Source organism: Salvelinus namaycush, chromosome 28, assembly GCF_016432855.1.
Source record: "Salvelinus namaycush isolate Seneca chromosome 28, SaNama_1.0, whole genome shotgun sequence".
In the NCBI taxonomy this organism is placed as follows: Eukaryota; Metazoa; Chordata; class Actinopteri; order Salmoniformes; family Salmonidae; genus Salvelinus; species Salvelinus namaycush.
This window is the reverse complement of record NC_052334.1, coordinates 35,508,616-35,531,677: the sequence shown is the minus strand read 5'-3', so window position 1 is coordinate 35,531,677 and position 23,062 is coordinate 35,508,616. Positions and strand designations below refer to the sequence as shown.

At 42.0% G+C, this 23,062-nt stretch overlaps 1 long non-coding RNA gene across 1 annotated transcript; it reads left to right on the top strand.

Moving 5' to 3' along the window:
• Window positions 1-10,042: 10,042 nt before the first annotated feature.
• LOC120023465 lies at window positions 10,043-19,883 on the top strand. Its single transcript, XR_005472692.1, has 3 exons — window positions 10,043-10,208; window positions 10,739-11,093; window positions 17,603-19,883. It is a non-coding gene; the product is annotated as an uncharacterized LOC120023465 (long non-coding RNA).
• The last annotated feature ends 3,179 nt before the right edge of the window (window positions 19,884-23,062 follow it).

Sequence of the window (23,062 nt, the reverse complement as noted above, 5' to 3'; positions counted from 1 at the left end):
TTTGTCTAGTTTAGGGTGTGTGTATTGTTTAGGGGGTTGTGTATAGTGTATGGGGTTGTGTTGAGTAGAGAGGTTTAGGAAAGTCTATGGTTGCCTGGTTTGGTTCTCAATCAGAGACAGCTGTTTATTGTTGTCTCTGATTGGGAGCCATATTTAAGGCAGCCATAGGCTTTAGGTAATTGTGGGTAATTGTCTATGTCTAACGTTAGTAGATGTGTGTGCACTTTCGTTTGTAGCTTCACGTTCGTGGTTTTGTTGTTTTTTTGTATAGTTTGTAAAAGTGTTTCGTTTCGTGTTCATCTTCGTTATATAATAAAAAGGGAAGATGTTTTCATATCACTCTGCGTATTGGTCCGATCCATGCACCTCCTCAGACGAGGAGGAGAACGAACGTGACAACCAGTTTATCTTGAAAGTGTTATTTATGTCAACAAAATCCAACACTTCTAGACCGCCTTCAACTCTTTTGTTAGAAAGGACAGATTTTTTTAGTTTGTGAGACTTATTTTTCCAGATGAAGTCAAGAAAGGTCTTATTGATCTCTTTACAAGTAGCTGGATTTACACATAACGATAATGAGGGCTACACAAAACGAGACAGTCCCTCTGCCTTGGACAGAAGTACTCTCCCAAGTACAGAAAGATCTCTTTGTAGCCAATTATTAAATATATTTTTCGTTCTCTTAATTTTAGGAGAATCACTCCTTTATTGGGGGTGTCTTGCTAATTGCCTAACTTTTTCCACGTACCAGAACCCATCACTACACTGGTAAAGGCCTATTTCCAAGACCTGCAATTGTGTTTCACAACACCTGACTTCACAACAACATGGCAGCGCTTGGAAGTGGGCATAATGGCGTGCTGTACAATTTCACCTCTGGCCTTCACTATGGCCATGGAAGTCATCATCAGGGCATCGAGATGGGTGGTCGGCGGTGAGAGAACTAAGGAAGGGCTCCGTCTCCCACCTATCCGAGCATACATGGATGACATGACTACACTGACCACCACTGCAGCATGCACCAGGCGGCTACTTGCAAAACTGCAGGATAACATCAAGTGGGCCCGGATGAAAATCAAGCCAAGCAAATCTCGAAGCATCTCCATAGTCAAGGGACAGCTTAAAGATGTGAGGTTCTGCATTGGAGATGACCCGATACCAACGGTGTCTGAGCAACCCGTCAAGAGCCTGGGTAGATGGTACAACGAAAGCCTCCGAGATAAAGATCAAGTGCAGCAAGTAAGACAGGACATCGCCGACGGACTTGAGAACATCAACAAGACCCTACTGCCTGGGAAGCTCAAGCTTTGGTGCCTACAGTTTGGACTTCTCCCCCGGGTAATGTGGCCACTCACCGTCTATGAGGTCCCAATAACAACAGTGGAGAAGATGGAGCGAACCATTACCTCATACGTGAAGAAATGGCTGGGTGTCCCACGATGCCTGAGCAACATCGGCCTCTATGGCAAAGGGGTCCTTGAACTACCTCTTACAAGTCTAACGGAGGAGTACAAGTGCTCTAAAGTAAGACTTCAGATGACATTGAAGGACTCCAAAGACCAGACCATTAGCAAGGCTGCACCTCCCCTACAAACTGGACGGAAATGGACATCATCCAAGGCTGTGCAGCAAGCAACATCAGCCCTGAGACACCAAGACATTGTGGGGAATATCCAGCATGGAAGAGGAGGCTTTGGCCTGGCAGCAAGCAAACCAACGTTCCATAAGGCAACAACATCTGAACGCAGGAAGCTGGTGGTCGAGGAGGTGCGCAGACAGGAGGAGACTGCAAGAAGTGCAAAGGCTGTCTCTCTTGCTAAACAAGGGCAATGGACGCGGTGGGAAGGCCTGGAGAGGAGAAAGATCAACTGGAGTGAGCTTTGGCAAATGGAGGCAAGCAACATCAGCTTCATCATAAGAGCTGTTTATGATGTGCTTCCATCACCAAAAAACCTACATCAATGGTATGGCGAGGACCCGACCTGCCCCCTCTGCCCAGCTCCAGCGACTCTCAGGCATATAATGACAGGTTGCAAGACCAGCCTCTCACAAGGCCGCTACACCTGGAGGCACAATCAGGTCCTCAAGAGCCTGGCTGCAGCACTTGAGACCAAGAGGAGTGCAACCAATTCATTACCTCCAAAAACAAGCAATCCCGTCAAAACAACAACATTCATCCGGGAGGGACAGAAAAGGCCCAAGCATCCTCCTACAAAGCCAGAAACTGGACACCTAGGCATGGCCTGGGACTGGAAGATGCTTGTCGATATTGGCCAGCAACTCATTTTTCCACCTGAGATTGCTTCTACCAACCTTAGGCCAGACATGGTACTCTGGTCCCCTTCACGAAAGGCTGTGTACATCATAGAGCTCACAGTCCCGTGGGAAAACTCTGTTGAAGAGGCCTACGAGCGTAAGAAACTGCGTTACACAGAGTTGGCAGCAGACGCAACTCAGCGTGGCTGGAATGCAAAAGTCTGGCCAGTTGAAGTGGGATGCAGAGGATTCGTGGCTTCTTTCACCATCAGGTTGCTGAAAGAACTTGGAATCCATGGACAGGCTCTGCGGCAGACCGTCAGAGCAGTTTCTCAAGCAGCTGAAAGAGGCAGCCAGTGGATCTGGATCAAACGGAAGGACCCTTGCTGGGCTATAATTTCATGACCCCCCACCCCCACCTGAGAACCCAATTCAGATCCCTCCAACTTGAGGAGGGCATATGAGGTATGCGGTCAGCTGTAGGGCTGGCTCAGGGAAGAGGACGCCCCTGCCTTGCATAGTCCCATGGGAAATCTTAATTGGGCATGGGACACAAGCTAAGGCTTGATCACCCTTTAGCTGGCCACCTTTGATGAGGGTGTTTAGTGATTAAAGGCCGAAACTGATTCGAAGGCACACTACTGAGGATGTGTCCCAAAATTGACATCTTAACCCAGTCTAAGAAATAAACCTCCCATGCCACTCTGTCAACATCACAGCAAATCTCATGTGAGTGCATACCATCTATTGGCACAATGGACAGTTTTAACATCTCATCCCGTGTTTTATGATTCTATAATTTCCACCTTTTGTCTATTCCATTTGCACAACAGCATGTGAAATTTATTGTCAATCAGTGTTGCTTCCTAAGTGGACAGTTTGATTTCACAGAAGTGTGATTGACTTGGAGTTACATTGTGTTGTTTCAGTGTTCCCTTTATTTTTTTGAGCAGTGTATTTCTATGTGTTTGGCCTGGTATGGCTCCCAATCAGAGGCAGCTGTCTATCGTTGTCTCTGATTGAGAACCATACTTAGGTAGCCTGTTCCCACCTGTGTTTGTGGGTGGTTATTTTCTGTTTAGTGTTTGTTGCACCTTTCAGAACTGTTCGTTGGTCGTTTTTGTAGTTTTTGTTCGCGTGTTCATCTTTATTAAAAGTATTATGGATACGTACCACGCTGCACTTTGGTCCTCCTCTCCTTCTCCCGACGACAATCGCTACATTTGTAAAACATGCAAATTACTTTAATAAAATTTTCGCCAAATCCAAAAAGTTTAAGAGACCTAAAGAGAAATTCATGTTCAATTGTGTCAAAGGCTTTACAGAAATCCAGAAAGAGGACAACCGCATCTGAGTCAATTGCATCTGAATAATCTATAAGGTCCAAGACTAAACGAATGTTAGAACTTATGTGACGGCCCTTCATAAATCCTGTTTGAGTCTCATTTATAATGGTATCTATTCCTTTCTTTAATCTTTTGGCATAAACCAGAGCAATCAATTTGTAATCAACATTTAATAAAGTAATTGGTCTCCAATTGTCAATGAGAGAAGGGTCTTTATCAGGTTTCGGAATCAATGAAATAAGGCCCTGTTTCATAGTGGAGACCATTTCTCCATTTTTAATGCAATCTTGAAACATATTGAAAATCGGGTCTTCTAGCAACTCCCAAAACTGTCTATAGAATTCAACTGACAGGCCATCAGGGCCAGGTGATTTCCCTTTTTTCATTGAATTCTCTCTAATTTCTTTTAGTAGCTTGTAAATTCAGGGAAATCAAGTGATGATCAGAAAAGGGAGCCAACTGATGATCTTCATCTATAACAAATTGTAATAAAAAAGGGGAAATTAGGAATAAATCTATTCTAGATTTACATGACATAGTTTTGTTGGTCCAGGTATAACCCTTAGCATCCGGATTGAAATAGCGCTAGGCATCCTCAACACAGAGATCCTTGCATAATGTAATGATAATGTTACTATTTTGAGGGTTTTGACTCGTTCTAGGAGGAAAACGATCAGCAGATGCATCAGGCGTTTCATTAAAATCATTAAAATCCCCTGAAATAATTAGAAAAAATGTAGAAACTAGTACTGCCTCCGTTTTGAAAAGAATGCCTTCGAGAGTGGGAACACAATTGGACAAGGAAGTAGGGCTCCCGTCAGGCTGTAGTCTTTACAAAGCCAGAAAGAAAAACATCTACCTAGATATCCTGTAATGTCCTTGCAGATAGGAGCATGTCCAATGGCTCTACAGTACTGAACAAGGACAACCATATCTTCTCGCTGCTAGCGTAACCGTGCAATCTGCGAAAAACAAAAGCTACAAAACATGACAACTCTATTAGTTTTTAGATCAGACAGCAGGCTCATTCAACCGTCATTGGTTGAACTCTCCGGGCGTGAAAATAAAAAAATACCACTATAGTGCATAATTATCTCTAAAACACCTTTCACCACTCTGAATTATGTAAAGAGGCTGAAAAAAGTGTCTAGTAGTGAAGTTTCCCTTTAAGCGGTCCCAGCTGACAGACTTTGGGATAATCTCAATTGCACACTCCTTGAATCCTCTCCTCGCCTTCTTCTCAAAACCCATTGGAAGAGAGAGACAGATGTGTCTGCCATTGAGATTCTCCCCATGTGCTTTGCATTGAACCAGGAAGCACCAAAGGCCAGCAGCACAGGGTCCTTTAAAATATGATATTTTGGAACCTGACATAAATCTGTATTGATCAGTGTTGTAAGGGGGATCCCTATTTTATATGTCAGTTGATTCAGTCCTAATTAGGGTGCCAGCTGGTTATATTAAATTATTAACTGTTGCGGTCATGGAATGGTGTTTTATGATCGACACTGGGGAATGGTGACAGCATTGTTTGGTTGGCAGCCAGCTCACACTGACTGAAGTTGGGTTGATTGGTAGACTGACTGAGTGACTGACAGAAATCTCTGAATACTGAAAACAGTCAATAATTGGATTTGATGCAAGTGACATTAATAAAAAAAAAACAGTAAAGATAGAGTAGAGGAATGTGGTGGTCAAATACAACATTAGAGCAGTGGAGGCTCCTCAAGGGAGGAAGGGGAAGAGCATCCTCCACAGTGAATTTCATAAAAATAGTGAAACATTAAAAAGTTATAATTTTCAGATAAAAATATACTAGATATATTCACGTCACCAAATAATTGATTAAAACACACTGTTTTGCAATTAAGGTCTACAGTAGCCTCAACAGCACTCTGTAGGGTAGTACCATGGTGTAGCCGAAGGACAGCAAGTTTCCATCCTCCTCTGGGTACATTGACTTCAATACAAAACCCAGGAGGCTTGTGGTTCTCACCCCCTTCCATAGACTTACACATTAATTATGACAACTTCCATAAGACGTCCTCCAACGTATCAGAGTTCTTGCAGCATGAAATAAAGTTGTCCACCCAACCAAAGGATCAAAGAAGGAATCTAGTACTGAAAACATAAGCTATAGTCAGCAAGTACTGCAGTGCATAAAATATAGTGAGTAGTTGACTCAAAGAAAGAGAAAGACAATTAATTTCTTCAAAAATGAAGAAGAGAGAGAGCTATATTTTGTTGTATCTTTTTCACTTTCACTTTCACTTTCTTAGCTAGCGAATGCAGCTAGCTAGTTTAGTCTACTCAAACACCAGGCTCAAACAGAGAGGGATGCTATGTTAGTTAGCTGGCTATGGCTATCCAACACTGTAACTCTTCCAAGTCAAGGTAAGCTTTTGGTTTCATAAATTTATTGCCATAGGGCCCGCCAGTGTAACTGTTAAACTGCTTGCTGATTGTACTGCATGATTGTAGCAGATTTACTAACGCGTTAGTTCTAGTAGGTATGTTGACTATGAAGTTAACTAATATGGTAACAACAATGTAGGCTGTGTGTAGCGCTTAGTGGTTATGATATGAAGGTTTGGCTTGGAAATTGTGTTTTGCCTGGTCAGAGACAGCTGATGTGTTGTGCACTGAAGTTCACAAATGAAGGGAAAAGGGGAATTTTAGTATCATGTAGTAGCCTAAACCTATCGATGTTACATTGAGCTGGGTGAAAAGATTATGAATGACAGTCATCTAATATGCTGTAATAGAAAGAAGGAAATGCTGATTAAAAAAATGTATAGTCTTCCATCATCTTAAACGGCACCGACCAACACTGCATTAGACCTACAGTTGAAGTCGGAAGTTTACATACACTTAGGTTGGAGTCATTAAAACTCGTTTTTCAACCACTCCACAAATTTCTTGTGAACAAACTATAGTTTGGCAAGTCGGTTAGGACATCTACTTTGTGCATGACACAAGTAATTTTTCCAACAATTGTTTGCAGACAGATTATTTCACTTATAATTCACAGCATCACAATTCCAGTGGGTCAGAAGTTTACATACACTAAGTTGACTGTGCCTTTAAACAGCTTGGAAAATTCCAGAAAAAGATGCCATGGCTTTAGAAGCTTCTGATTGGCTAATATACATAATTTCAGTCAATTGGAGGTGTACCTGTGGATGTATTTCAAGGCTTACCTTCAAAAAAATTTAGACTTCCACAAGTCTGGTTCATCCTTGGGAGCAATTTCCAAATGCCTGAAGGTACCACGTTCATCTGAACAAACAATAGTATGCAAATATAAACACCATGAGACCACGCAGCAATCATACCGCTCAGGAAGGAGACGCGTTCTGTCTCCTAGAGATTAACGTACTTTGGTGCGAAAAATGCAAATCAATCCCAGAACAACAGCAAAGGACCATGTGAAGATGCTGGAGGAAACAGGTACAAAAGTATCTATATCCACAGTAAAACGAGTCCTATATCGACATAACCTGAAAGGCCGCACCGCAAGGAAGAAGCCACTGCTCCAAAACCGCCATAAAAAAGCCAGCCTACGGTTTGCAACTGCACATGGGAGACAAAGATCGTTATTTTTTGAGAAATATCTTCTGGTCTGATGAAACAAAAATAGAACTGTTTGGCCATAATGACCATCGTTACATTTGTAGGAAAAAGGGGGATGCTTGCAAGCCGAAGAACACCATCCCAACCATGAAGCATGGGGGTGGCAGCATCATGTTGTGGGGGTGCTTTGCTGCAAGAAGGATTGGTGCACTTCACAAAATAGGCAGGAAAATGATGTGGATATATTGAAGCAACATCTCAAGACATCAGTCAGGAAGTTAAAGCTTGGTCGCAAATGGGTCTTCCAAATGGACAATGACCCTAAGCATACTTCCAAAGTTGTGTTAAAATGGCTTAAGGACAACAAAGTCAAGGTATTGGAGTGGCCATCACAAAGCACTGACCTCAATCCTAGAGAACATTTGTGGGCAGAACTGAAAAAGCGTGTGCGAGCAAGGAGGCCTACAAACCTGACTCAGTTTACACCAGCTCTGTCAAGAGGAATGGGCCAAAATTCACCCAACTTCTTGTGGGAAGCTTGTGGAAGACTACCCGAAACGTTTCACCCAAGTTAAACAATTTAAAGGCAATGCTACCAAATCCTAATTGAGTGTATGTAAACTTCTGACCCACCGGGAATGTGATGAAAGAAATAAAAGCTGAAATAAATCATTCTCTCTACTATTATTCTGACATTTTACATTCTTAAAATAAAGTGGTGATCCTAACTGACCTAAAACAGGGATTGTTACTAGGATTAAACGTCAGGAATTGTGAAAAACGGAGTTTAAATGTATTTGGCTAAGGTGTATGTAAACTTCCGATTTCAACTGTATATACTGTACAATTTACAAACAATACAGGGGACCATGTAGGCCTTTGCCAGAAGATACCGACCCTACCATTACGCTTTTTTACACTGAGCTGCACTGGGGTCGGAACGCAATCATGGACACTGTGGAGACAGCACGAGATATGAATCGGAAAACGTACCTCAATGCAGGGATGGGATATGCCACTGTACTCCAAATTTGACAATTATCCACATATCTCCATCGAGAAGATTGAAATACTGCTAGTTTTCCAGGAAAACTACCCTTTCCCGGAAAACTAGCAGTATTTAATTCTCCTGGATGTATCAGTGTGGATAAATGTACAATTTGGCGGACATCCCTCTTTTCCGACCCATAGCTCACACGGCTCCAAGGTGCAGGGCTGCAACCTGGTCTCAGAGCATTTCTTATTATTCTGTGCATAAATCTGGGATTTAGTATGGTATGTGTTGGTTGGTATAGTATGGTATGCATTAATTTGTGGATGTCAATCATCCATTTTGTATGATATGTTACGAATTACAATTCATATGATATGTTACGAATTTGCAAAAACGTATGCTGGCTAGTACTAATGTTAGCTAGGTGGCTAGCACTAACGTTAGCTATTCAGCTAATGCTAACGTTAGCTAGGCTAGGAGTTAGGTTAAAGGGTTAAGATTAGGGGAAGGGTTAGCTAAAAGGGTTAAGGTTAGGGTGAGGGTAAGGGTAAGGGTTAACTAACATGCTAAGTAATTGCAAAGTAGCTAAAAAGTATTATGTAGTTGCTAATTAGTTGTCCATGATGAGACTCGAACATGCAACCTTTGGGTTGCTAGGCATTCACTTTATACGGCTACCCATCCACACATCCACCCTCCCTTCGTTTTGGACTTTAAAGGAAAAATCCACCCAAAACCACTCATTTCTATAATTTACAGTGTTAGATAACACTGATATGTGAGAACAATATTTTTTGTGAACACATTTTAAATGTTGTTGTTATAATAAGATTGGTAGCAAAATTTGGAAATATGTTGCAGCGCAAGTCGACCACAATATAATGCTCTCTCTATGGGCTGGCTAGCTAACTAGCTAGCATACGTAGCTACACACAATAATACCAAAGTCAATATCAGCATCTGAAGTAGCTAGTTAGTTGTAAAATCACCTAAACAAACTGCACTATAAATTTAGGAGTCTACAATTTCACCATGTTCAACCTGCAGATCGATGTACCTCAGAATGGAGTCTGACATTCGCAACGGCACCATGCAATGCACCCTGGACTGAAGAGATGACATAGGTCATTTTTTAAATCTGACATATATGATAGACGTTTTCTTGATTTAAAAGTCATATCCCTATTATCTTGCAGTGTAGTGAAAGCGGCTTTATCTCAGTGCTACATCATACTGAATGCCAATATCTCAGATACACATGAAAACATGAATTGGCCCAGGGAATAGATAGAACATCGCTCAGAGATGCACAAAACAATATAACATTCAAAATAGGTGAATCTTTACTTTAAGTAACCTTCTGTCTGATGTAACCATACCAAACATAACATACTGTATCATACTCATTTGAGTTTCCCGGATTTACGTTTACTATGTTACGTCTAGCCTATGAGACCAGACTAAATCTTCCTCACACTAGAATTATTAGACTACCGAGTGTGAACAAACAGTGATGTTTTATCAATCCATTGTGCCTGTGCGACGTGCGTACTGTAAACAGGGTTGTGTAGCCTACCTAAACACAACGTTTTGATGTGTTTGACCTTACTGTTATGGCGAATTACTCTTTCTGCCTTACTTTCTACAATGTGCTAGATTCTCAACGTTGCACTTTGAAATATAATGTATTTCACGTAAGATAAACAGTTACATTGTTTCAAGTAATATATAAATCATGACCTGACTGTTTTCAACCATTTTTTTTATCTGCAATGTTATGGCAGTGGAACTTCGTATAAACGTAATATAATTTACTCCCGACCTTCCCTGCCGGAAAGGGCGTGCACGAGGTTATCCCATTTTGAGAGCTCGAGAACAGAATTAACGGAACACTGTGCTGACGGGGATTTGCTCGCCGAACAGGTGGAACATTTGGCAAAGATATACGAAATTGAAACCACACAGCACCATTCCGAAGATTGGATTTTAAAACACGGAGCAGCGTCGTTAGCCGGTAGATTGAGCCCCCGCACTTTCTTGTAAGTCGCGAAGTTGAGTCCCCTAGACCCAGCCCGTTAGCTAGCTAATTTTGTCAGCCAATGCAAGGCAAGGGGTTTGGTCGCAAAGCAAATAGGTTATTTGCTTATTTAAACCATCTTGGTTGGTTTACACTTTAAATTATATGATGTATGCTTGTTGGGCGTGTCCTTTAATCAATGTTTGCTGTCATTTGTTTGAATACAGAAAATTGTGTTAGCTAGCTAATGATATTTAGCTAGGTTAGCTCAACTCCAAGGTGGCTTCGACTATTCCATTTATCTGACTCCATTGCCAATTCATTAACTATTGATTGATATTGTTGAGCTGAGTCTTAAATGCTAATAATAGGTGAATGCCAAATTCATGTCTGCATCATAAAAACAACCGTTATGTTAGCACACTAAGTTAACGTTTGTCCTCTCTAGTCTTGTTTTTCGAAGACAATCAAATGGATCCAGTGTGATGCTAAACAGATTTCTTGCTTGTTTTGCAGCATGTATTGATGCATTTTCTGGATTGTATTTTACAGCTCAAACCCCTCGGGACATACAGTAACTGGAGGATAGGTGTTTATTGAAGATTTGTTGGAGAGAGAATTTTCCTCCCAGCAAGCCATTGTGCAATGATGGAAAATGCCATGTTTTAGGACGAACCCTTAAAGCTAGCTGGCTGACCAGGCAGCTAGCAGCACATATCAAGGATTCTGGATGATTCTTCCACAAGAGTCCATTGGGCATCATTATTATCATCCGGAGAGCGCCTCTAATTTATCACCGAGACAGACGCAATGTCTGTCCGTCTGACAGTGGACACAATGGGCGACGCCAGTCTGAACGACTCGAACGTGAAGGTCGCAGTCCGTGTTCGTCCTATGAACAGGAGAGGTAAGTAACATTAGCTGGGTTATCGCTAAATTGATGACACGAAGCTTGACACTCGACACTCGGCTCAGTTGCTGTGAAAAGGGTCTAATCGATAACCTTTTAGTGAATCAAAGCCCTGACCCTTGCCTGCCATGGGTCACTCCCTGGGGCAGTGTCTGTAGTAAACGCATTATCTATGTTTTCATGAACATACAGTACCAAGTTTGGACACATCTACTCATTCCAGGGTTTTTCTTTTATTTCTTTACTATTTTCTACATTGTAGACATCAGCGCTATGAAATATAACATGGAATCATGTAGTAACCAAAAAAGTGTTAAACAAATCAAAATAGATTTGAGATTCTTCAGAGTAGCCACCCTTTGCCTTGATGACAGCTTTGCACACTATTGTTATTCTCTCAACCAGCTACATGAGGTAGTCACCTGGAATGCTTTTCAATTAACAGGTGTGCCTTGTTAATTTGTGGAATTTCTTTCCTTAATGCATTTGAGCCAATCAGTTGTGTTGTGACAAGGTAGGGTTGGTATACAGAAGATAACCCTATTTGATAAAAGTCCAAGGTCATATTATGGCATGAACAGCTCAAATAAGCAAAGAGACACAACAGTCCATCATTACTTTAAGACATGAAGGTCAGTCAATACGGAAAATGTCAAGAACTTTGAACGTTTCTTCAAGTGCAGTCGGAAAAACCATCAAGCGCTATGAGGAAACTGGCTCTCATGAGGACCACCACAGGAAAGGAAGACCCAGAGTTACCTCTGCTGCAGAGGATAAGTTCATTAGAGTTCCCAGCCTCAGAAATTGCAGCCCAAATAAATGCTTCAGAGATTAGTTATTTTTATTTCACCTTTATTTAACGAGGTAGGCTAGTTGAGAACAAGTTCTCATTTACAACTGCGACCTGGCCAAGATAAAGCAAAGCAGTTTGACACATACAACAACACAGAGTTACACATGGAATAAACAAACATACAGTAGAAAAAGTCTATATACAGTGTGTGCAAATGAGGTAAGATCAGGGAGGTAAGGCAATAATTTGGCCATGGTGGCGAAGTAATTACAATATAGCAATTAAACACTGGAGTGATAGATGTGCAGAAGATGAATATGCAAGTAGAGATACTGGGGCGCAAAGGAGCAAGATCAATAAATACAGTATGGGGATGAGGTAGTTGGATGGGCTGTTTACAGATTGGTTATGTACAGGTGCAGGGATCTGTGAGCTGCTCTGACAGCTGGTGCTTAAAGCTAGTGAGGGAGATATGAGTCTCCAGCTTCAGTGATCTTTGCAGTTCGTTCCAGTTGTTGGCAGCAGAGAACTGGAAGGAAAGGCGGCCAAAGGAGGAATTGGCTTTGGGGGTGACCAGTGAGATATACCTGCTGGAGCGCGTGCTACGGGTGGGTGCTGCTATGGTGACCAGTGAGCTGAGATAAGGCGGGGCTTTACCTAGCAAAGTAACAGACACATCTTAACATCAACTGTTCAGAGGATGTGTGAATCAGGCCTTCATGGTTGAATTACTGCACAGAAACCACTACTAAAAGACACCCATAAGAAGACTTGCTTGGGCCAAGAAACACGAACAATGGACATTAGACCGTTGGAAATCTGTCCTTTGTTCTGATGAGTCCAAATTTGAGATGTTTGGTTCCAACCGCCGTGTCTTTGTAAGACGCAGAGTAGGTGAATGGATCTCCGCATGTGTGGTTCCCACCGTGAAGCATGGAGAAGGTGTGGGGGTGATTTACTGGTGACACTGTCAGTGATTTATTTAGAATTCAAAGCACCCTTAACCAGCATTGCTACCACAGCATTTAGCAGCAATATGCCATCCCATCTGGTTTGGGCTTAGTGGGACTATAATTTGTTTTTCAACAGGACAATGACCCAACACACCTCCAGGCTGAGTGATGGAGTGCTGCATCAGATGACCTGGCCTCCACAATCACCTGACCTCAACCGAATTGAGATGGTTTGGGATGAGTTGGATCGCAGAGTGGAGGAAAAGCAGCCTACAAGTGCTCAGCATGTGTGGGAACTGCTTCAAGACTATAGGAAAAGCATTCCAGGTGAAGCTGGTTGAGAGAATGTCAAGAGTGTGCTAAGCTGTCATCAAGGCAATGGGTGGCTACTTTGAAGAATCTCAAGTCTAAAATATATTTGGATTTGTTTACACTTTTTTTTTGTTGGTTAGTACATGATTCCATATGTGTTATTCATAGTTTTGATGGCTTCATTATTATTCTACAATGTAGAAATGAGCGAAAATAAAGAAAAGCCCTGAATGAGTAGGTGTCCAAACTTTTGACTGATACTGTATATTAGAGATGTCTAGAGATTACTTTTGCTTGATGATTTCAACAGCCAACAACATCCATTGGCATTTTGCTTGATCAGGCCAGACTATTGGGTGGGATAGCATGGATTTGAAAATATTCCTGACCTATAATACACAAACGATCTGCCTATTCAAGAAGTTATGGATTTAGTGTTAAACGGTGTGATCGGCCTGAACAAGTGTAGTCTCCCTTTCATAACATAAGCCGCAGTAATGAGTGACATGCCTCCCGTTAATGAATCTTTGCGCACACTCAAATGATTCGGTCAATTATAATGCTGGCTATGAATGCCGCTTGGAGGGAAGAAAGGATATTTTAGCCGTGTGCCCCCAGTCGAATTTAGCCATGGGAGAACATGTCTGGATGTACGAGAGTCTACTGAGGTGGAAAATACTGAGTCTAGCTACAATGTAGCGGGCCATGTCACGTGTTCCTTCTCACAGAGCGTAGAAATCAGTCACCAGACATGGAATTTTACCAGCGCTCTTTCTCGTGTATCCTCCAATCATGCAATGAAACAAGCCCAGGGCAGTATCCATTTGACACTGTTAAATCCCGCACTACACCTATCCTTGTCCATTTTGATTAGTAGCCTACTGTCTGCGAATTTAATTGGATTCCCACCAAAACAGACCCTAGACTGAAGCTTCTCCTTTGAAGATGCACTGTAATACAATTGTTAATAACCACAAATCAGAACACAACTTACATTTCTGCTTCACACTGTTGATGTAACTGTACATTTGATTTCTAAGTTACTGACATCTCAAATGTATTATGGCAAGGGCTCATTGATCTTGGGATCTAAGTGTATCAGACTTAGTGCCGAGTGATTTAGTGTTTTTTTTTTAAGGTTTCGGTTAGATTTTTACAATTATATATATTTTTTTCAGTTTTCGATAATTTAAAACATGAAATCTATTATGAAATAAAAGTAGTGAACATTCAATTGCCAAAACATAGAAAATATTCCATTGATGTCAATAGAAAAATGGAAAATTAATGAGATAAAATATTTAAGTTGTGTATATTACTTAGTTTTTTTTATTTGATTACTTTATTATTTTTCATTCCTTAAAGTCATCATCGCATCTCTGCTCAGGCAGTAGTAGCCAGACAGCCATAAAACGTTATCTTTGTGCTCCCCATACTGTACTGTTTTAAGTCATCCTATTTAGCTAGGCTAGCCTTTAGAGCTGCAGAGCTGTCTGACAATCGTTTTACTAGTTCTTTAAAGTAGATAAGGCATACTTTCACGAACTGTCTCAATCATTCACTCTTGTTGTGTTGTGTACATTCCTTTCTCATGCGGTCTGTGTGTGTCAAACTTAGCAGTTGTAAAAGTGTATCCATCTATACGAGCCGGAAAGAACAGGCTCAATGGATTGTCATTGTAGTCATTTACCACATATCTGCGCTGAACTAGGTTCAATATTTGCTTAATGAAAACTACAAACTCCCTTCAGCCCAGCGTCCCACATAGTTCTTGACTTGATTCCTCTCAAGAATGATTTGATTTCCTTCTAGAGAAACGGCACATTGGGCTCACAAAAAAAACGACATGGAATTCAAGTAATTCATCCGACGTCGTCAATTAGTTATTTTTTTTTAGGATATAAAACAACTAACGTTTCGGTTAATCGCTCAGCACTATCCAGACTCGGAGCTGTTCTGGCTGTGCTGGACAAAGGCAGGAAGGGAGTCAGTCTGAAAGGACTATTTGCTAGCGTTGCGTAACTGACCATGTTCTCATGGCCGTAGAGGAGTTACTGGTGGGAGGCCAGGTCTTCGAAGAACGACCCCATCGGCTCCAGCCCAGTCACATCATATACACTGCCTTTCCATTTCCACATTGATGTCATGCCTATTGTACCACCAACTAAGCCCGGTGCTGTTTCACTTACCGCACGGAAGAAAGCTAATTTGCCAATGGAAAATGAGCTGGTACTGGAAAGAATCTGATGAAAGACGAGAGAATACTAGGATATTACCGTCACTTCTCCGTTGCATTTCACTTAAGATGTATATATCTTTCCTCTGTTCATTTCCTTTTGAGAAAAAGCAGATCTAATGCTATTACCGAAAGTCACAGAATAATCAACTGGTCAGAACATTAGCTGTATAACCACACACTGATCTGTACTACCAGTCTGGTATGTGAGGCTGCTGGAGCTTACTCACACACACCAGGCGAAGTGGTTGATCCATATCAGTGGCAGTGAAAACTGTGTAATGGTGCTCAAACCCGTGTGATGATGACACACACACACACACACACACACACACACACACACACACACACACACACACACACACACACACAGTGTGCCCAATAAAGACGCTCAGTGACTCGGTTCAGGGAAACACGGGGCTGTGACACTGGCAAGGCACTCAAGATCACGTCTTGTTATTTGGGATTGGACTGGAGCCTAAGTCCTTGGATTCCTTCACAGTACCAGCACTGACTCTTAAACCCAATTTTACCCCAATAAGTATACACGTTCTTTACCTCTCTGCTTCGGTGGTTACTGGTCACCAATGCATGAGGGGGAAGGATGGATGGATGGAGGGAGGAAGGGAAGAGGGAGGAAGCCCGTGCTTCCTCTGAGGGAGAAGGGTTGCAGCCAGCCGGAGTTACTCGCCCGAAGGTCCCTCCCACCCCCTCTGTGCCCCAGCCTCCATAGGGTAGTGCTACCTCTCCATGCAACTCCCCTATGCAAAAAACCCTCTATGTAATTTGCATTGACATGGCCATGGATCATGGATCTTTCCTCTGGACACACTTATCGTTTCATGGATGTGTTTGAAATTGAATGTGTGTGGTTGTTTACATAGCCAAGTAGTGAATGTTTTGTTTGGGTGTCTGGGTGAGTTTGTCTTGTCTACTGGCCTCTTTGTTTGTGTGCATTCCTGTCGATGCTAAAAATGTAAGGAATTGTGAATATTGGACCCCAAGGGTCAAGCGCAAACACAGGGTTTTGAAAATAATGAACTGGTTGTTTGGTTAATAATAATAATAATAATAACAACGTCTATAAGAATGCAGTCGGTGAGGAATAATGTTCTAGACACAGTACAGTAAGTACAGAGGAAATCTAGGCTAAATCATAATACCGTTGAAGTGTTTTGTTCCCTAGGACAATTTTGAAATGAGCAAACTGACAGTGTGGAAAGAGGACGAGCCCACATTTAGGCCAGCAGTACAGATGGAGAGCCCAATAATTAATGCTGCTATTATTAGGCTTCCATATGGCAGCGCTGGGCTGCACTAGCTACAATGTGCTAACTAACAGGGCAGCCAAAAATAATGGCACACCCATTGTGCCCACAGAGCAGTTTTGGAATTCAGCAAATTATATTTAATGGGTTCTCTATGATGGAGAAAAAAATATAAGTTCTCACTTTCCAGTTTCGATAAAGTAACATTTTACATGGTCATTCATCAGACATGTTTACAGTGAATGTGACTCACAAGTGACGTAATGCAATATAGACCTGCTACATTATCCGTTAGTAGCCTTTGTGTGACCCCTGCAGGAATTGAACCCACAACCTTGTGTTTTTTGCCATAGTCAGCAGTATGACCAATCTACTAAGTAGTACTGAGCCATTTGGACCAGCATTGCTTGGCCATTTCTCTCTTTCTTGTATTGGCCAAACCTGAGTTGTGTGAGTGATAACACTTGGCCTCAGAGACAAAAGCTAAGTCATGGTTTGGAACCAGAGGGTCAGGGTCAAAGTGTGATTGAGTCAGTGTCCCAAGTCATGTGATGAGGGCATTTGTGTGAGGAGGACTAATGGTTTTAGACACTTTGTTCTACAGTTATCAATTGAGTTACAGCTCACCTCCAAGATAAAAGGCAACAAGCCTGGGCCGATGCCTACCCAGTACCCATCAATCACTGAACAAAAGTTTATTTTTCTTGGCAGAACCCTATGTTATACATTGCCTATATGTGCATCTCTCTGTCTTCACACTACTTAAATGCTTTCAAAGTTGACGATGACCCTGTTGATGTAATGTGACTGCATTAAACTCTGTCTTGGCCTGGGGAAATTAAAACAGTGTACAGGTACTCTCCTTCCTAGTCCCATGAATATGTACCTACCCTGCACCTGGAAGTTGTTCTGAACCTTTTCTATTTCATCTCTCCCTCTCACAGAAAAGGACCTGAACACAAAATGTATTGTGGATATGGAAGGCAACCAGACCATCCTTCACCCAGGTGGTGGAAACCTGGGCAAGGGAGACTCCAGGTTGGTGTGTGTTTCTGTGTGTGCCCATGGGAATCAGTTTCAGCTGTTGAAAGAGTTTGAGTCCAGTAAAGGGATTTGGAGAATGTCGCATGACTGTGTTTGCGTGTCGACAGTCTGTGTCACCTGCTGAGTGAACAATGATTTGGGTGGGGGGGGGGTTGAACAGTCTGTGTTTGTTTGTGTGGAGAGAGTGTGTGTCTCTGTGTGTATGTCAGTAGACAGCCCAGGCTGCCTGCTGCTCCTCTCCTCATCCTTCCGTGTGTTGGAGCATAACTCTCCTCCGACTGACTTCCTCTCTTTATCTCAACCCTTCCGTTGCCCCGACAATGCAGGGGGAGGTCACGTCGGGGTCAACGCCTTGCGATCATGGAACCCCATTACATTTGGAGAAGCTAGGGAGTGAGGAAAAAGAAAAGAAAGAAAAAAAGCATGTTTGCTTTAGCATCTGTCGGCTGTAAAGATTCCCGGCTGACTTTTATGGGGGTAAACAAGGGAAGCGCTATCATTTCTCTCTTTCTCTGCCTCTTTTCTTTATTTCCCTTTATTTTCCTTCGGATGACAATGGTGTGAGCGTTGGTGGGTGGACCAGGTTTTAAACTTGGAGGAGAAGACGGAGCTGGCTGCTGCCCTCACACTGCAGACACTTTAATGGTGGAGCTGGGTTCGTGTTGTGGGACCTGCTGCTGGGATGAAGAGATGAATGGAGTAGAGGCTCTCCTCGCTCACTCCCATAGAGCCTCTACAGACTCCCAGGGCCCCAGATGCCTCCAATGGCACGAGTTCACATGACTGCCCAGTGTTTTACCTAGTTTATCTTTGGTGGTGGGGGCTCGGAATCCAGACAACATAATTTATTTTTTATATATATATATTTTTTGTACCCCTCTTTCTCCCCAATTTTGTGGTTTCCAATTGTCTCATCGCCTCAACTCCCGTACGGACTCGGGAGAGGCGAAGGTCGAGAGCCGTGCGTCCTCCGAAACACAACCCAACCAAGCCGCACTGCTTCTTGACACAATGCCCACTTAACCCAGCCGCACCAATGTGTCGGAGGAAACACTGTACACCTGGCGACCATGTCAGCCAGATCTTAACCCTTTGAAAAACAATTAAACGGAATTTTGGGAAAAACAAAACAGGTATTTTATAGGGCCTATAATATCCATCCACTCCCCTGTCTTTTTCCTGCGTGCCAGCGTGTGGAGAGCGGGACTGTGTTGCCTGTCTGACTGATCTCTCTATCTATCGAATGTGTGTGGGACTAGTGGGACGTTGAACTGCTAATGTTTTGTCTCTGCTCCCGTGTCTTGTTAAAGTTTAATGGCCGATTTCGGTTTGTTCTCCCGATATGTTCTTTCCTCTAGCGATAGTTAGAATCAGGGATAGCCCTCTGTCGTGTCGATGCATGTTGGACCTTCTATGTTGGCTGATCTGATGTATCATGATTCATGAGTGGAAAATGATCATGTCAGATAGGGCCTGTCTAATGAATGTTCAATAGGCCTACAGTACATTGACACTCCCTGAATGTCCCTGGCTGGGACTGACTGTTCCACCTCCATTGAGACAAACTGGCCACGCTCAGACTGTACAAGGACTGCCTATCTAGCACTACCTTCAATAGATGAAGACCACCATACATGCACACTGGCCCCACACACACACACACACACACACACACACACACACACACACACTAGTGCTGTGACGGTCATGGAATTTTGGATGACTGTAATTGGCCAGCCAAATGACTGAGGTCTCTAATAACCATTTTGAATAGCCCCCCCAAAATTATTCAAATATATACAGTGCATTCGGAAAGTAGTCAGACCCCTTTTTCCACATTTTGTTACGTTACAGCTTTATTCTAAAATGTGTTAATTAGTTTTTTCCTCATCAATCTAAACACAATACCCCATAACCTGACAGAGAGAACCTTCCCAAAGGACAACTATCTCTGCAGCACTCCACCAATCAGGGCTTTATGATAGTGGCCAGAAGGAAGCCATTCATCAGTAAAAAGCACATGACAGGACTGGGAGACTAGTCAGGATTCAGGGAAAGCTGAACGGAGCAAACTACAGTGAGATCATTGGTTAAAACCTGCTCCAGAGCGCTCAGGACCTCTGACTGGGGCGAAGGTTCACCTTCCAGAAGGACAATGACCCTAAGCACACAACCAAGACAATGCAGGAGTGGCTTTGGGACAAGTCTCTGAATGTCCTTGAGTGGCCCAGCCAGACCCTGGACTTGAACCCGATCATACATCTCTGGAGAGACCTGAAAATAGCTGTGCAGCGACGCTCCCCATCCAACCTGACAGCACTTGAGAGGATCTGCAGAGAGGAATGGGAGAAACTCCCCAAATAAAGGTGTGCCAAGGTTGTAGCGTCATACTCAAGGCTGTAATCCCTGCCAAAGGTGCTTCAGCAAAGTACTGAGTAAAGGGTCTGAGTACTTATGTGAATGTAATTTCTGTGTTTTTATTTTTAGCAAATCTGCAAAAATTAATAAAAATCTGTTTTTGCTTTGTCATTATGGGGTGTTGTGTGTAGATTTGAGGGGGTGGGGACAATTTTATCTATTTTAGAATAAGGCTGTAAAGTAACAATGTGGAAAAGTCAAGGGGTCTGAATACTTTCTGAATGCACTGTGTGTGTATGTGTATATACACTACCGTTCAAAAATTTGGGGTCACTTAGAAATGTCCTTGTTTTTGAAAGGAAAGCACTTTTTTTTGTCCATTTTAAAATCATAAAATTAATCAGAAATACAGTGTTGACATTGTTAATGTTGTACATGACTATTGTAGCTGGAAACGGTAAAAATTGAATATCTACTAATCTAATATCATTATCAGCAAACTTTGTTCCAATGGCACGTTGTTAGCTAATCCAAGTTCGTCATTTTGAAAGGCTAATTGATCATTAGAAAACCCTTTTGCCATTATGTTAGCACAGCTGAAAACTGTTGTCCTGATTTAAAGAAGCAATAAAACTGGCCTTTAGACTAGTTGAGTATCTGGAGCATCAGCATTTGCGGGTTCCATTACAGGCTCAAAATGGCCAGAAACAAAGCACTTTCTTCTGAAACTCGTCAGTCTATTCTTGTTCTGAGAAATGAAGGCTATTCCAGATACTCGATCTAGTTTAAAGGCCATTTTTTTTATTGCTTCTTTAATTAGCACAACAGTTTTCAGCTGTGCTAATATAATTGCAAAAGGGTTTTCTAATGATCAATTAGCCTTTTAAAATGATAAACTTGGATGAGCTAGCACAACGTGCCATTGGAACACAGGAGTGATGGTTGCTGATAATGGGCCTCTGTACACCTATGTAGATATTCCATAAAAAATCAGCTGTTTCCAGCTACAATAGTCATTTACAACATTAACAATGTCAACACTGTATTTCTGATCAATTTGATGTTATTTTAATGGACAAAAAATTTGCTTTTCTTTCAAAAACAAGGACATTTCTAAGTGACCCCGAACGTGTGTGTGTGTGTGTGTTTTCTATGCATATTTTATATTTTCCTCCACTCCTGCCGGTATGTGCTGCCATAGAAATAGAATGAATAGAACGTCAATGATTGCATAATGGTGTGCATAGTGTACCTATAGGGGCAAAGCAGTAAAAGCAGGAAGTAAAACCACAATGTGTACCCATCAATATGTGCTGTGATTAGTTGATTCAACTCACCTGATTTTTAAAAAATATATATTTTTGTTTTGTTTGCGCTTTGTCTGAGAAAAGCGCTTTACAAATTAAATGAGTTATTACAAAAAGTACATTCCAATGCATCAGTCACATCAGTTAACTAATTTGAATGAACATTCTACATTACCATGGCATTATTACATCACAATACCAGGCAGCCATTGTGAGTGTACCCATGAGTTTACAACTCAAATTGCCACAGTTAGAGGTTCCAAGCCCATTCTATTCATTGTTTGCTATGACACCTTGTTTGTTTCAGCAAGAGGCAACCAAATTTCATGGCGTTGTTAACCCTTTGATGCGTACAAGGACACATTTGTGATCATTGTTGGGTGGTCCCTGCAGCGTATGATCACAAATGTGATTGGAACAGTAGCAACAGAACATATGATGCAACAAACGCATCTAAACATCATTGTTGTCTGAACTTTATTCCACAATTTCACCTTTTATTGTAAAAGATACATGCGATCTTCATCATCCAAACAACACGGAACACATCCACAGCTAAACTCAATCCATAAACCAGTCTAAATAACAGGTTGCGCTGACAAAAACTAAACATAAGTTAGCGACTTAGATTTGTTTACAATGTACCACATCTCTGGTGAGAAATCACATTTTATTGGTCACATACACGTGTTTAGCAGATGTTATTGCGGGTGTAGCGAAATGCTTGTGCTTCTAGTTCCGACAATGCAGCAATATCTAATAAGTAATATCAAACAATTTCACAACATATACCCAATACACACATCTAAGTGAGGAATGGAATTAAGAATATATAAATATATGGACGAGCAATGTCAGAGTGGCGTAGACAAAGATACAATGGAATAGTATAGAATACAGTATATACATATGAGATGAGTAATGCCAGATATGTAAACATTATTACATTTACATTATTAAAGTGACCAATTTATTAAAGTGGCCAATGATTTCAAGTCTGTGCATATAGGCAGCAGCCTCTGTGATAGCAATGGCTATTTAACAGTCTGATGGCCTTGAGATAGAAGCTGTTTTTCAGAGTCTCTCAGTCCCAGCTTTGATGCACCTGTACTGACCTCGCCATCTGGATCATAGCGGGGGGAACAGGCAGTGGCTCCGGTGGTTGTTGTCCTTGATGATCTTTTTGGCCTCCTGTGACATCTGGTGCCGTAGGTCAAATCAAATAAATCAAACTTTATTTGTCACATGCGCTGAATACAACAAGTGTAGACTTTACCGTGAAATGCTTACTTACAAGCCCTTAACCAACAGTGCAGTTCAAGAAGAAAATATTTACCAAGTAGACTGAAATAAAAAGTAACACAATAAGAATAACAATAACAAGGCTATATACAGGGGGCACCGGTACTGAGTCAGTGTGCGGGTGTACAGGCTAGTTGAGGTAATCTGTACATGTAGGTGGGGGTGAAGTGACTATGAATAGATAACAAACAAATAGCGAGTAGCAGCAGTGTAAAAAAGGGAGGGGGGGGGGGGGGGGTCCGTGTAAATTGTCCTGTGGCACTTTTATGAATTGTTGAACAGTCTTACGGCTTGGGGTTAGAAGCTGTTGAGGAGCCTTTTGGTCCTAGACTTGGCGCTCCGGTAACGCTTGAAAACAGTCTATAACTTGGGTGACTGGAGTCTATGACAATT